This window comes from Mustela erminea, chromosome 16, assembly GCF_009829155.1.
Source record: "Mustela erminea isolate mMusErm1 chromosome 16, mMusErm1.Pri, whole genome shotgun sequence".
In the NCBI taxonomy this organism is placed as follows: Eukaryota; Metazoa; Chordata; class Mammalia; order Carnivora; family Mustelidae; genus Mustela; species Mustela erminea.
Genome location: NC_045629.1, coordinates 82,698,168 through 82,708,765, shown reverse-complemented (window position 1 = coordinate 82,708,765; position 10,598 = coordinate 82,698,168). Strand labels below are relative to the sequence as shown.

The following is a 10,598-nucleotide window of genomic DNA, read 5'->3' as shown; positions in this document are numbered from 1 at the left end:
GGACACTTAACCAGTCAGCCCCCCCAGGCGCCCCAGAAATGATTAAGAATTTCAAGCTACTCACTGCAGAGCTGTCAACCAGGCATAGAGTGTTTCTGAGGTCGCACACCTGTGACAGGTAAGTGCCCGGGCACATCCTGTTCTGGGGCCAGGTCTTTCTGACTCTGGGGCCACAGGCTTCTCATATGTCCAGCTCCCTCCTCACAGCACTGGGGGCCCTGTCATTTAAGGAGGGCATGAGGGGGAGCTGTGTGGCTTTGTAGCCCCCCACCCCCAGGTGGTTGGACAGTGGGGTCACAAGCGACAGGCTCACCTTACCCTCTGTCTTAATCTGCTCAGGCTGCTGTAACAGGAATAAGGCAGACTGGGCAGCTCAAGCACCCAATACTTATTTCTCACAGTTCTGGACACCAGGAAATCCGAGACCCGGACACCAACATGGCTGGGCTCTGGGGAGGGCCTCCTCCAACGGCCTTCCTCGGTGCAGGCATGCAAGAAGAGAGGAACGGAGCTTTCTTGTGCCCTCTTCTTATGAGGGCACTCATCCATCGGTAGGACTCCACCCTACTAATCACCCCAAAGAGCCCTCCAATGTCATCCCGCTGGGGGTGGAGAGTCAACCTGACTTTTAAGGGAACACAAACACACATTCTGCAACCCCCTGCTTGCTGCGGGCAGCTGGACCAGGCCCCAGGGGGCTAGGCTGGAATGGAGGCAGGAAGTGCGGCCCCGCCCCTAGTCCTGCTCTGAATGGACAGAGAGCAAGGTTACCGCGCACACGCGCTCGGGCAGCTGCACCTGTTCTTGCACATGCGCAGTAACCTTGCTCTCTGTCCATTCTCTGTGCCCAACTCCAGACCGCAGAAGTCAATTAATCTGACGTTTAAATTTTATTCACAAGAAACTTTACGCATACGCTTTTATGCGTGCGTTCATTTGTCTTTTCAGAAACACTGATGCGGGACCTACTATGAGCAGGTCCTATGCTGGGCTCCCCGGCTGCGGGCCTAGCAGGCATTCCTTTCGCAGAGGCGCTTCCCATTCTGCTACAGGATCCTCCAGGAGGGACAGCGGATCTTGCTGCCGGCTCCAGTACCCTGCATCTGGCTGAGTACGTGCCATACGGTAGGCGCTCAGTAGCTGGTTACTGAAAGGATGAAAATAGATTTTGATAAGTTGCAGCATTCGGAGTGTCGTGAATAATTAAAGTTATTAAGTCCTTACTCTGTGCTCCTTACTGTATCAAGTTTTTGAATAAAGCATTATTTAACCCCCATGACAGCTTGGGGGGTAGGTGTTATCAGAAGGCTCATTGACAGAGGAAGGCTCTGAAAGATTAAGAAAGGTGTCCAAGGGGGTGCCTGGGTGGCTCAGTGGGTTAAAGCCTCTGCCTTCGGCTCAGGTCATGATCCCAGGGTCCTGGGATCGAGCCCCGCATCGGGCTCTCTGCTCTATAGGGAGCCTGCTTCCTCCTCTCTCTCTCTCTCTCTGCCTGCCTCTCTGCCTACTTGTGATCTCTGTCTGTCAAATGGATAGATGAAATCTTTAAAAAAAAAAAAAAAAAAAAAGAAAGAAAAAGAAAGGTGCCCAGGGTCGCAGCATCTCTGGGATCACCTCTGCCTCCATCTTCTGGCCAGAGGAGCCAGAGACCCAACAGAGGACAGAGACAGACAGTTGTGAGGAACCCACGATGAGCGGGGGTACCCCTTCGGGCTTTTTAGGTACTCGCCGCTGATGTTCTTATTAACCCTTCACTGAAGCACGACATACACACCTGTGTAACCAGATCAAGACATGGAAACTTACCAGCATCCCAAATACTCTCTTGGCTTCCCCCGTGTGGCTCTGGCACCCCTCCCTCTAATGCTAACCACTATCCTGACTTTTATATATACTTTACCACTTTATACCCATGGAACCCTATATGCTTTGAAGTCTGGCTTTTCTTACCCCCAAATCATGCGTGAGTCATCATGTTATATGTGACTGTGCACTATTCGTAGCAGCGCTGTCATTCCACTGCACCGACCGGAGAATGCTGTCGGTGTATCTGTTCTACGGCTGAGGGGCATTTGGGTGCTTCCCATGTGTGGTTATTACAAACAGGGCTGCTGTGAAGAGAAAGACGATCGCATAAGGTATGCGTCTAGGAGGGGACTGCGAGGTCGTAGGGTTTGCAGTGCAAGCCCTTGGAAAGGGACTTCCAGGGGCTGCACCATTCTGCACCCCCAGGAGCCGCGGGAGAGAGTTCCAGTTGCTCCACGTCCACACCAACACTTGCTGCTGTCGGATTTTCCCATCCTAAGTGCTCCGGAGGCCGCGCGGCGCACCCTTCCTTCCTAATCCCTCCAGCGTCCCCACGAGAGGGGCTGAGGATCTCTGCGCTGCAGATGAGGACGCCCAGCTCTGCGAGGCGAAGCGGTTTGCTCACAGCCCCTTCCACCCCGGCGAGGGCACGCGGCTGTCTGACCTCAGCCCGTCAGGTCGTCCCTTTCTCCGTCGGGCTGCCTCCCGCAACCTGGCGTCCCTGGGCTCCCGCGTGGGGAGGCGGCCCATCCTTGGGACCGCAGCCGGTCTGCTTGAGGGGTGCTACGGGACCGGGGTCCCGGGCTGGCATGGGTCCCGCCCAGCTACCCAGAGGGGGCGCAGAGGACTGGCGGATGGACCACGGCGATCAATGGGGCTCAAGGTGGGGAGACCCAGAGGCGAGGCGGGGAAGGCGTCCTCTGCAGCACCTGGGGGCGGAGCCCACCCTGCTCCGAGCGGCCGGGGCCGGGTTGGGGGGGTGGGGGGACGAGAACGCTCCTAGAGGGGATTGGCTGGTGGGGGCCCCGCTGCGTTCGGAGGGAATTGGGCAGGGGGAGAGCAGGGGAGGGGCGGGGGCTCCAGCGCGCGGAAGCCGGGGCTGGGGGCACGCGGGACGCCCCTCCCCGGAGGAGGGAGGTGGGACGCAACGAGGGGCGGGGCCGGCCGGGGCGGGGCCCGGGGCGGCGGGGCGGGGAGACTCGGGGGGCGGGGCGCACGGAGGCCAATGGGCGCGCGCGGAGCCAGCCCCGCCCCGGCCTCCCGCGGCGGCTGCTGCATAGTCATGAGCGCAGGCCGGCGCTGCGTCAGCGGAAGCGGCGCGCGGCGGCTGTTTCCGACCCGATAAAGCGGCGTTGTCCCCGCGCGCCGGCCGCAGCCTCGCAGCGCCCCGTCCGCGCCCGCGTCGCTCGCTGACTGACCGCCCGGCCGGCCGGCCGAGAGCAGCCGCCGCCGGGCCCCGCCGCCGCCCTTGCCGCCGCCGCCGCCCCCCAGCGCCCGGGGCCCCGCGCCCCCGCCGCCTCCGCCCGGCCCGGCCCGGCCGCCCCGCCGCGCCGCCGCCCCCGCGGCCCCGGCCGGAGGAGACAGGTGAGCGGCCGCCTCGCCCGCCCGCCTCCCAGGCCCCGCACCTGGGCGCCGGCACCTGCAGCTTCCCGCCTCCCCAGCCCACCTCCGCGCGGCCCGGCCTCGAGCTCCTGGTCCCGCTCCCGGCCCGCCCGGGCATCTGGTCCCCAGGGAGGAGGCCGCCACCCCACCCCCGCCCCGACTGCCCCCACCACCCGGCCGGGGCGACTCCCGCCGGAACTCGCGCCCCATCCTCGGCCTCCCTCCTGCTCTCCCCGGGCTGCACCTGCCCCTCGTCACCCCCGCGCAGGAAGCCCGCGGGAGCATCCCGGGCCCCCTCCCCGCCGTGGGCACCTTCCCACGGATCCGGCCCCCTTCGGTCGCGCGGCATCCCCCACCGCGTTTCCTCAGGTTTCTCTACCCAGAGCGGAATCTGGGGCCTCGCCCCCTTGGCTCCGACCCCGTCCTGCCTCCGCGGCCTGACATCTATCTCCCAACTTCGGAGAGTCCAGCCCTTGCCAGTCCCCTGCGCCTGCCTTCACCCCACCCCCTGCCCCTGCGCACACACGCGCTCCGCACGCCCATCCAGTGTCCCACACCTCGGGCTCCAAGCTGCCCCCTGGACTGTGCCCTTGTTTGTGTCTTAAGTGCTTGTCCTTCGGTCTGTCCCTTGGAAGACACCTTTATTTCCTGTGGCCTGGCTTGTCGCTGGAGGAGAGGGGCCAGGGCATCTCTGCAGCCGGTCCGGAGCCCCTGCCCTGCACATTTCTCTGCATCTCAGCACCGCTTCCCCTTTCCCGAGTAGCTCCTCCTCCTGGAGCTCTTGAATTTAACCCATTCCTCCCCAAGGTGTGTTGCTTCTGATTCGGTTATTGGGGAGCACTTTGCAGCTGAGGGCTTTTCCAGGGCAGCTATATCAAAACGGGGGCAGGGAGGGTGGTTTGGGAAAAGCCCAGCCTCTTGGTTAGGTATCTGTAATGATTCTAGAAAGTGGTGGGGTGGGGGGAGGGGAAGGGGCACTTGATCTGGAAAGTGTGAGATTGTTGTTTTTCCAAGGGGGGCTCTGAAGGGTCAGACTGAGCCCCCCAGCCCCATTGGGTACCTCAGCTAACTCCAGCAAAAGGGGCCTTGGAGCTCGCGGGTGTCGGGGCATCTTAGCCCTAGGTCCTGGGAAGGGAGGGTTTGGAAGATGAGTGACTGAAGCAGTTGTGGTGGGGTCAAATGCTTGTCAGAATCAAAGCGTGTTTCTGCTGGGGAGACCCAGGTTGGATCTTGGCGGTGCTCTGTGGATGTGTCCTGCATTTTCTTTCACTACGACCACCTCGCACCGCTCTCCAGCCCGGACAGACAGGTAGGGCATGGGGGCAGCGGTCTTCTCTGTTACTTTGTGTTTGAAAAAAAAAAAGGGGAAGGGGATAAAAAGCTGGAGGGCTGGTGTATTGATTAAGTGTAATGAATGGTTGGCTATCAGAAACCGTAATCCCTAATCTCCTTTTAAAAACGGGAGTAATTTCCTTGCCCTTTTGCTAGATTGGAATTAAGTATTAAAAGAGAGAGTTTATTTAAGGCTTGGGAGAGATTTTGCAGAATCTACCTGAAGTTGAGTAGTGGCAGCATTCGCAGCCTGCACCTCTGCAGGCCCCTAGGTGGAAAGACCCAGGCTTGATGAGGGTGGGGAAATAGATTGTCTGAAAAATCAGGAATATCAGTCCCTGGCAGGCTAATTGTTTTTATGGGCAGCAGCTGTAAAGGACGGAGGTGGACCTTTTGAGATGCATTTGAAATGCATATTAGGTCTTTAGTGGTTTTTTATTTTGTGTCCCAGGTGCCCCCCAGGGGAGGCTGCCCAGCCGCTCTGGGGCAGGGGCGGGGGTGGGGGTGGGGGTGGGAGCCGTAAGCGAGTGGCCTGCTTCCTTTGCTGTAAGGAGTGTTGCAGGTCGGTTGGTCTCTGTCGTGGAGGGGCGGTGGGGGGGTGGGCAGCAGAGCAGGGATTGGACTGGGTGAGCTCCAAGGTGGCGTGCAGCTTTTAACATCCTGGGGCTGTGTCTGGTCTCCAACTTTGCTTATTGGAGAGGAGGGGAGTTGGGAAGGGGGGGGAGGAGTCTGGGGAAGGGGCCCAGCTCTCTTGGAGCCAGGAGGTCCCGCCCTGCAGGTCTGCAGAGGGGGAGGGGCTGCGGCAATGGCAGCTCCCCCGTCCCCTAGGGAGGAAAGGAGTCCGTGAAGGTATTTTGGCCAGTGATTAGGTCGCTTGGTGTTGGACTGGTTTTATCTGCGTCGTCAGAGGCGTGGTGGGGAGCAGAGCTGAGTGGGGTCTGGGCGCTGCTGTTACTTCCCGACGGTGCTGCCTGTTTGTCCCTATCACTCGTCTGCACCCTGGGCCGTCTGCCTTCTTCCCTCTCCCACGAGCCCCCGGAGCCCAGCCCTGTGCAGCAGTTAGGGGTGGTTCGAGACGAGCAGCCTCACGGCCTGGCACGGAGTGAGGGCGGCTGGCTAGCGCCGTAGGTGGCCAACAACCCCAAATTGCCCGTACCCTCCTCGGGAACACCCCTGGCAGAGCCCTGTCTGTAATTTGTGGAGCTGGAATGCGCTAGAAGCCGTGTTCCCGGGGAGGCTGCCGCTGCACAGTTGTTGCCTCTGGCTCCCCGGGTTGCTCGGTCACAGCGCGGGTGGATGGAGGTGCACTCGGTGAAACACCACCGAGAAGGGCTGCGTCCACTCCCCAGTCAGGAACACGAGCGTTTCAGCTGGGCGGAGTGGGGATCTGACCGGAGGGAGAGAGCCTCCCAGCCCAGAGCAGCCACAGGGAAGGAGGGGGTGGGGGTCGGAGAGGACCCTGGAGCCAGAGCAGTCGCGTCAGCAGGGGGGCTCCTGGCCCAGGCCGGGCCGTTGCACCTCCCCCACAGGCGCCCAGACAAGGCCCCCTTGTTTACATTAGCGTAATTGCCCCACCAAAATCAATGAACAAGGATCTTTTTAAACATGGAACTTTCAAAATGTGCTTCGAGTGGCCCCCCCCTTTTTTTAAATCAAAGGTATCAAATGTGAGGCCTTTGTGAAATAAGGCACTTGGGGTGAGCCAGGGAATTGTGGATCTTTTCATTGTGTGCAAAGGAAGCTTCCCGGCCCTAGATCAGGAGGAAGCTTGCCAGAAGTCCGACTTCACCAGTCTGCATGATAGATCTTTCGGACCAGCCCGCTGCCTGCGGGGGAGAAGTGGCATTGGAAACACTTCGTGGGGGCCTCACGCGTCTGCGAGCCTCCTTCCCGGCAAGTGACTTTTAGAGGAGACATTTTAAGAAGATTAAAACGTCCACAGACTTTCGAGGGCAGCAGCGTAATCCACTTACTGTTTGCATGTCACGAATAGAGTCCTTTGAAGCTTGGCGCTCCTGCGGGGCCCCTACACGGCTGCGGGGGGACGGGTGGTGTCCCCACCTTCACCGACGGGCAGGCAGAACAAGGGAGGCTGTGGGAAAGGACACCAAACCACGAAGTTGGGCGAGGAGGATTTGGAGATCCACATCACTAATTCGGGGCTGCACAGGGTCAGTGGCAGACTCCGGAGAGGAGCCCCCCACGAGGGTGCACGTTTTCCTGGGAGGGGGAGTGGCCGCCACCACAAGGTGGGATACTGCCGTCGCAGGATGAGGTTTGCAGAGCGTTTTGCACTTACTGAGCGAGAGGCTACCTTGCCCTTCCACCTCTGCTTGGCGGGCAGCCCAGGTGAGGGAACCATTGTTCAGACCGAGGTCGTTGGTGTTTTCATCCTCCCAAACCTGTTGAAGGGTTTTGCTGGCGGAGAGGAAAACTGCATTCCCGAACCAGCGCCTGCGGGGTGCTTTTCTTTCGTTGCATGCAAAAAGGGCCTTCTGACCTGGGGTTCCGGGGTGTGGCTCCTTTCCACGGTTTTTGGTGGTTTGCCCGAGGATCTCTCCTGGGGCTCTGCCTCTGAATCCCGGAGCCGGTTGAATGAATCCATTGGCAACCCACATGCTCCCCGTCGTGAAGACAGCCAAGTCATGAGTGCGAAATCCATAGCAGACCCTTGTGGCAGATGACAGAGGGGAACTGTGGGACAATGGCTGGGGGCTGTGCTCCAGATGGGGCGGTCAGTGTATTTCGCAGGCAAAGCTTATCTCGCAATTTGAGCGATCAGATGGACTCTGTAAGGCCAGGAAACAAATCCGCTTCTCACTGCCAACATTTTAGTCATCGTTGTAGGAGCATCTATTTACCCAAAAGTATGATTTTTGGGTTTGAAATGGGAAGGAAATATTTTTCCACCAGTTATTTTGAGGGGCGAGGAGTTTTGCCTTCCCTACCCCAGAGCTGAGCTTGTCAACCCAGAGTTCACTGGACGTAACAGGGTGGGGGGGGAGCTGGTTCTTCAGTTGGTGGCTGGTTAGATTATGGGTCTTGCGGAGTTCTATTTGCCTCTCTGCGGAGACCTTCAGACGTTTTTGCTTATATAACTTCATATAACTTTGAAGACCTCAGGTGCGTTTCTAGGTGGACGTTGAGCTTTTGGCTAATTTTAAAGAGAATTAGATGTAATGTCTAGTGTAGTGTGTCTGTGGACGCTGTAACTCACAATTAGAATGCCCTTGAAATGATCCAAGGCTAAGTATGTTACTGACTGGATAACCACTACCCACCACCCCCCCAGACTATTGATGGTTGTAACATGTGCATCTTTTTTCTTCTTGAACTTGGAGGTTTGCTGTTTTCAGCTTTTTTCCACATCAGAGTCTTTCATTGATCCTCCTTCCCACTTGTGACACAAGTGTATGTAAATTGGAGTTTAAACTATTTCTGTGATCATAAGGCTGTGTTCACGCCATCCAGAAGTATCTTTTGTCATTGTAATTACCAATACGAAATTGATCACAGAAGCACAAGTGCCTCATTGATCTTCATAATTACTAAATGCACACAATAAAAATACATTGGAAGGGCACGTTGTAAAGAGCTGAGTGGTGGTCCCATTAAAGGAATTAGGGATTTGCCCTTGGTGCCTAGGCAACCCTTGTTGCTGGAACATTCGCTGAGAGGCTTCCCGCTTGCTGATGGGGCAGGAAGGGAGAGTGAAGGCCGGGGCTTCCCCCACTGGCCGGAGCTCAGGCGGTCTAGTCTGGGACTATGAGGTCTGTAAATTCAGTCTCTCAAAGGCGTCCCTCCCGAAAACCCCAGAAGTGCTTCTGCTGTGCGGTGTTACTGTGCTCCGTGGGGGGAGGGGTAAAGAGCATTTGCCACTTCGTTAACCGATGACAGTGAGTGCTGACCCATGTGTACTTTAATATTTAATTGCGTCTTTTCTAGATTTACGTGTTAAAGGGCAGAGAGGATGGTAGATCTCGTAAACATGTATGCTTTAGTGAAGGGGCAATGCATTTGTATTGGGTTGGGTTAAAATTTAAGCTTATGGGATTGTGCCTTGAGTTACACTTTAATTTTCCAGAAAGATTTGTTAAAAGCAGACAGGACTGCTTAGCTGGGTGTTGGATTCCAAAGAGGTTTTTGTCTTGCAGGAATCCAGTGTGCCTGCTGTGCAAAGCTTTTGGAACGGCAGCAGGAGGAGAAGGGTGTGTTGTTGGCTGTCCCTCTAGGGTACTGGCTCTTGGGGTGGGTGAGAGGCCTGGGGGGCTGCAGAGGAGCTTGACTGCTTGGGATTTGCAGAGGTGGGGCTCTCTCCCTGAGAATCCTGGATGCACCGAGAACTTCCTCAGACTGTTGGAAAGTCCTGGGCTGGTCCTCTCTCAGGCATGCTAGAGATGCTCTCAGAGCACACGCGGTTACTGTTGCTTACCCAGAAAAAGAAAGTGCCTCGGGTTGAGAACTGTTGAACTTTGTATTACAGGATGGTTTTATGACTTCCAGGTAACCTCCAAATAACAAGGGGTCTCTGGCTTCACCCAGCTTTGTGGGGAAAGAAAGCAAGCAAGCCGCCCGCCTGGCTCCTGGGATTTTGGTAATGTGTGCCGGCTTGAAGTTTTATCTGTCTTCTGTGCTTAGGGCTGGCTGTTAAGAATCCACTTAAGAATGCTTCCCCACGAATTTGGATTTGTAAATATTTGGGAACAAGTCAGGTCCTCAGATGGTGAGGCAGTGTCTTTGTTCCCAGGGTTAAGTGAAGATAGGGAGGAGCTAGTTCCAGGATCGTGTTCTAGGAGCCCTGTGGCTTCCTCTAAGCCGTGTGGAATGGCGCTGGGCAAGGCAGCACCGCCGGGACCCAGCCTAATAGGGAACGGTGTGGGACAGCTCTGGCGCGGACCCTCCATTGATCTGTATTTTTTATCTTATTTTTTTTTTAAAGATTTTATTTAGTGTGAGAACGTGTGAAAGCGAGAGAGGTCACAGAGCTCCAGAGAGGGAGAAGTAGACTTGCTGCTGAGCCGAGGGCCCGATGCGGGGCTCGATCCTGACCTGGGATCCTGACCCGAGCAGGAGGCAGTCACTTAACCGACTAAGCCACCGAGGCCTCCCTGCACCCCTCCCCACTGATCTCTTAAACAAAAACCCTTGCTTACACTTTCTTAGCATTTGGACCCGGACCCCGAAATGAAGGTTTCAGGCTTGTAAAACCAAGGCTAAGAGGCTTGGGCTGCTGAAGGTGAACTGGGGTACCCAGGTGACCCTGCACAGAGGGGTTCAGTTCTAGACACCTGCTGTCCCCTGGGGCCTGACACCGATGCCCGCCTACCGCCAGCCAGTCCTGCTGCGCGGGGACTCCGACTCCGGAGTCCCGGGGCGACTGTTGGTGGTTCTGCAGGAGCAGCTTAGGTCAGGCCTGCACACCACCACCCTCTGCTGGATGCAGCCAGAGCTTCCGGAGGGCTGAGCCTCTCCGTCCTTCGTGGTCCCGTGTGCAGGAGCCCCGGTCCGTGCTGGGGATGGTTGATAGAGCTGAGGCCAGCTTGCTCTTTGCTTTGCCAGCACGGGCCCGGCAAGCCTAGCGGGACAGGGAAGCCGAAGGGGAAAGCTAAGGGCTGTTTGAAACGTGTCTAACTCCTCCCTGAATTATTCAGACAGCTAAAGTGCTTTTAATTCTTGAGAGGGAGGGGCCCTGGGCCTTTTATTCTACAGCAGAAACATCCTAGAGTCTGGCGTTGTTTGGGGTGCAGGGGCCATTTCCATCCTTGGCTGGGCTGTCCCTGGCTTTGTGACCTTGGCCCAGAAGCAACCCGCTGCTCCACGCTTCAGTTTCTGTGTTACAATCTGGGAAGCATAATGAG

The 10,598-nt window shown here is 57.3% G+C and overlaps 1 protein-coding gene and 1 long non-coding RNA gene across 3 annotated transcripts in view; one reads left to right on the top strand and one right to left on the bottom strand.

Annotated features, from left to right (window-relative positions):
- Window positions 1–490: 490 nt before the first annotated feature.
- On the bottom strand, window positions 491–4,151 carry LOC116574912. Its single transcript, XR_004279542.1, has 3 exons — window positions 3,966–4,151; window positions 1,951–2,111; window positions 491–1,147 (listed from the first exon to the last, which is right to left on the bottom strand). It is a non-coding gene; the product is annotated as an uncharacterized LOC116574912 (long non-coding RNA).
- The window catches only part of SLC45A4 (solute carrier family 45 member 4), a 70,904-nt gene continuing 63,648 nt past the window's right edge, over window positions 3,343–10,598 (top strand). For both annotated transcript variants that reach the window (XM_032315919.1, XM_032315917.1), the window contains exon 1: window positions 3,343–3,390. The gene's annotated coding sequence lies outside the window, so the exon portion shown is untranslated. The remainder of the gene's footprint in view (window positions 3,391–10,598) is intronic.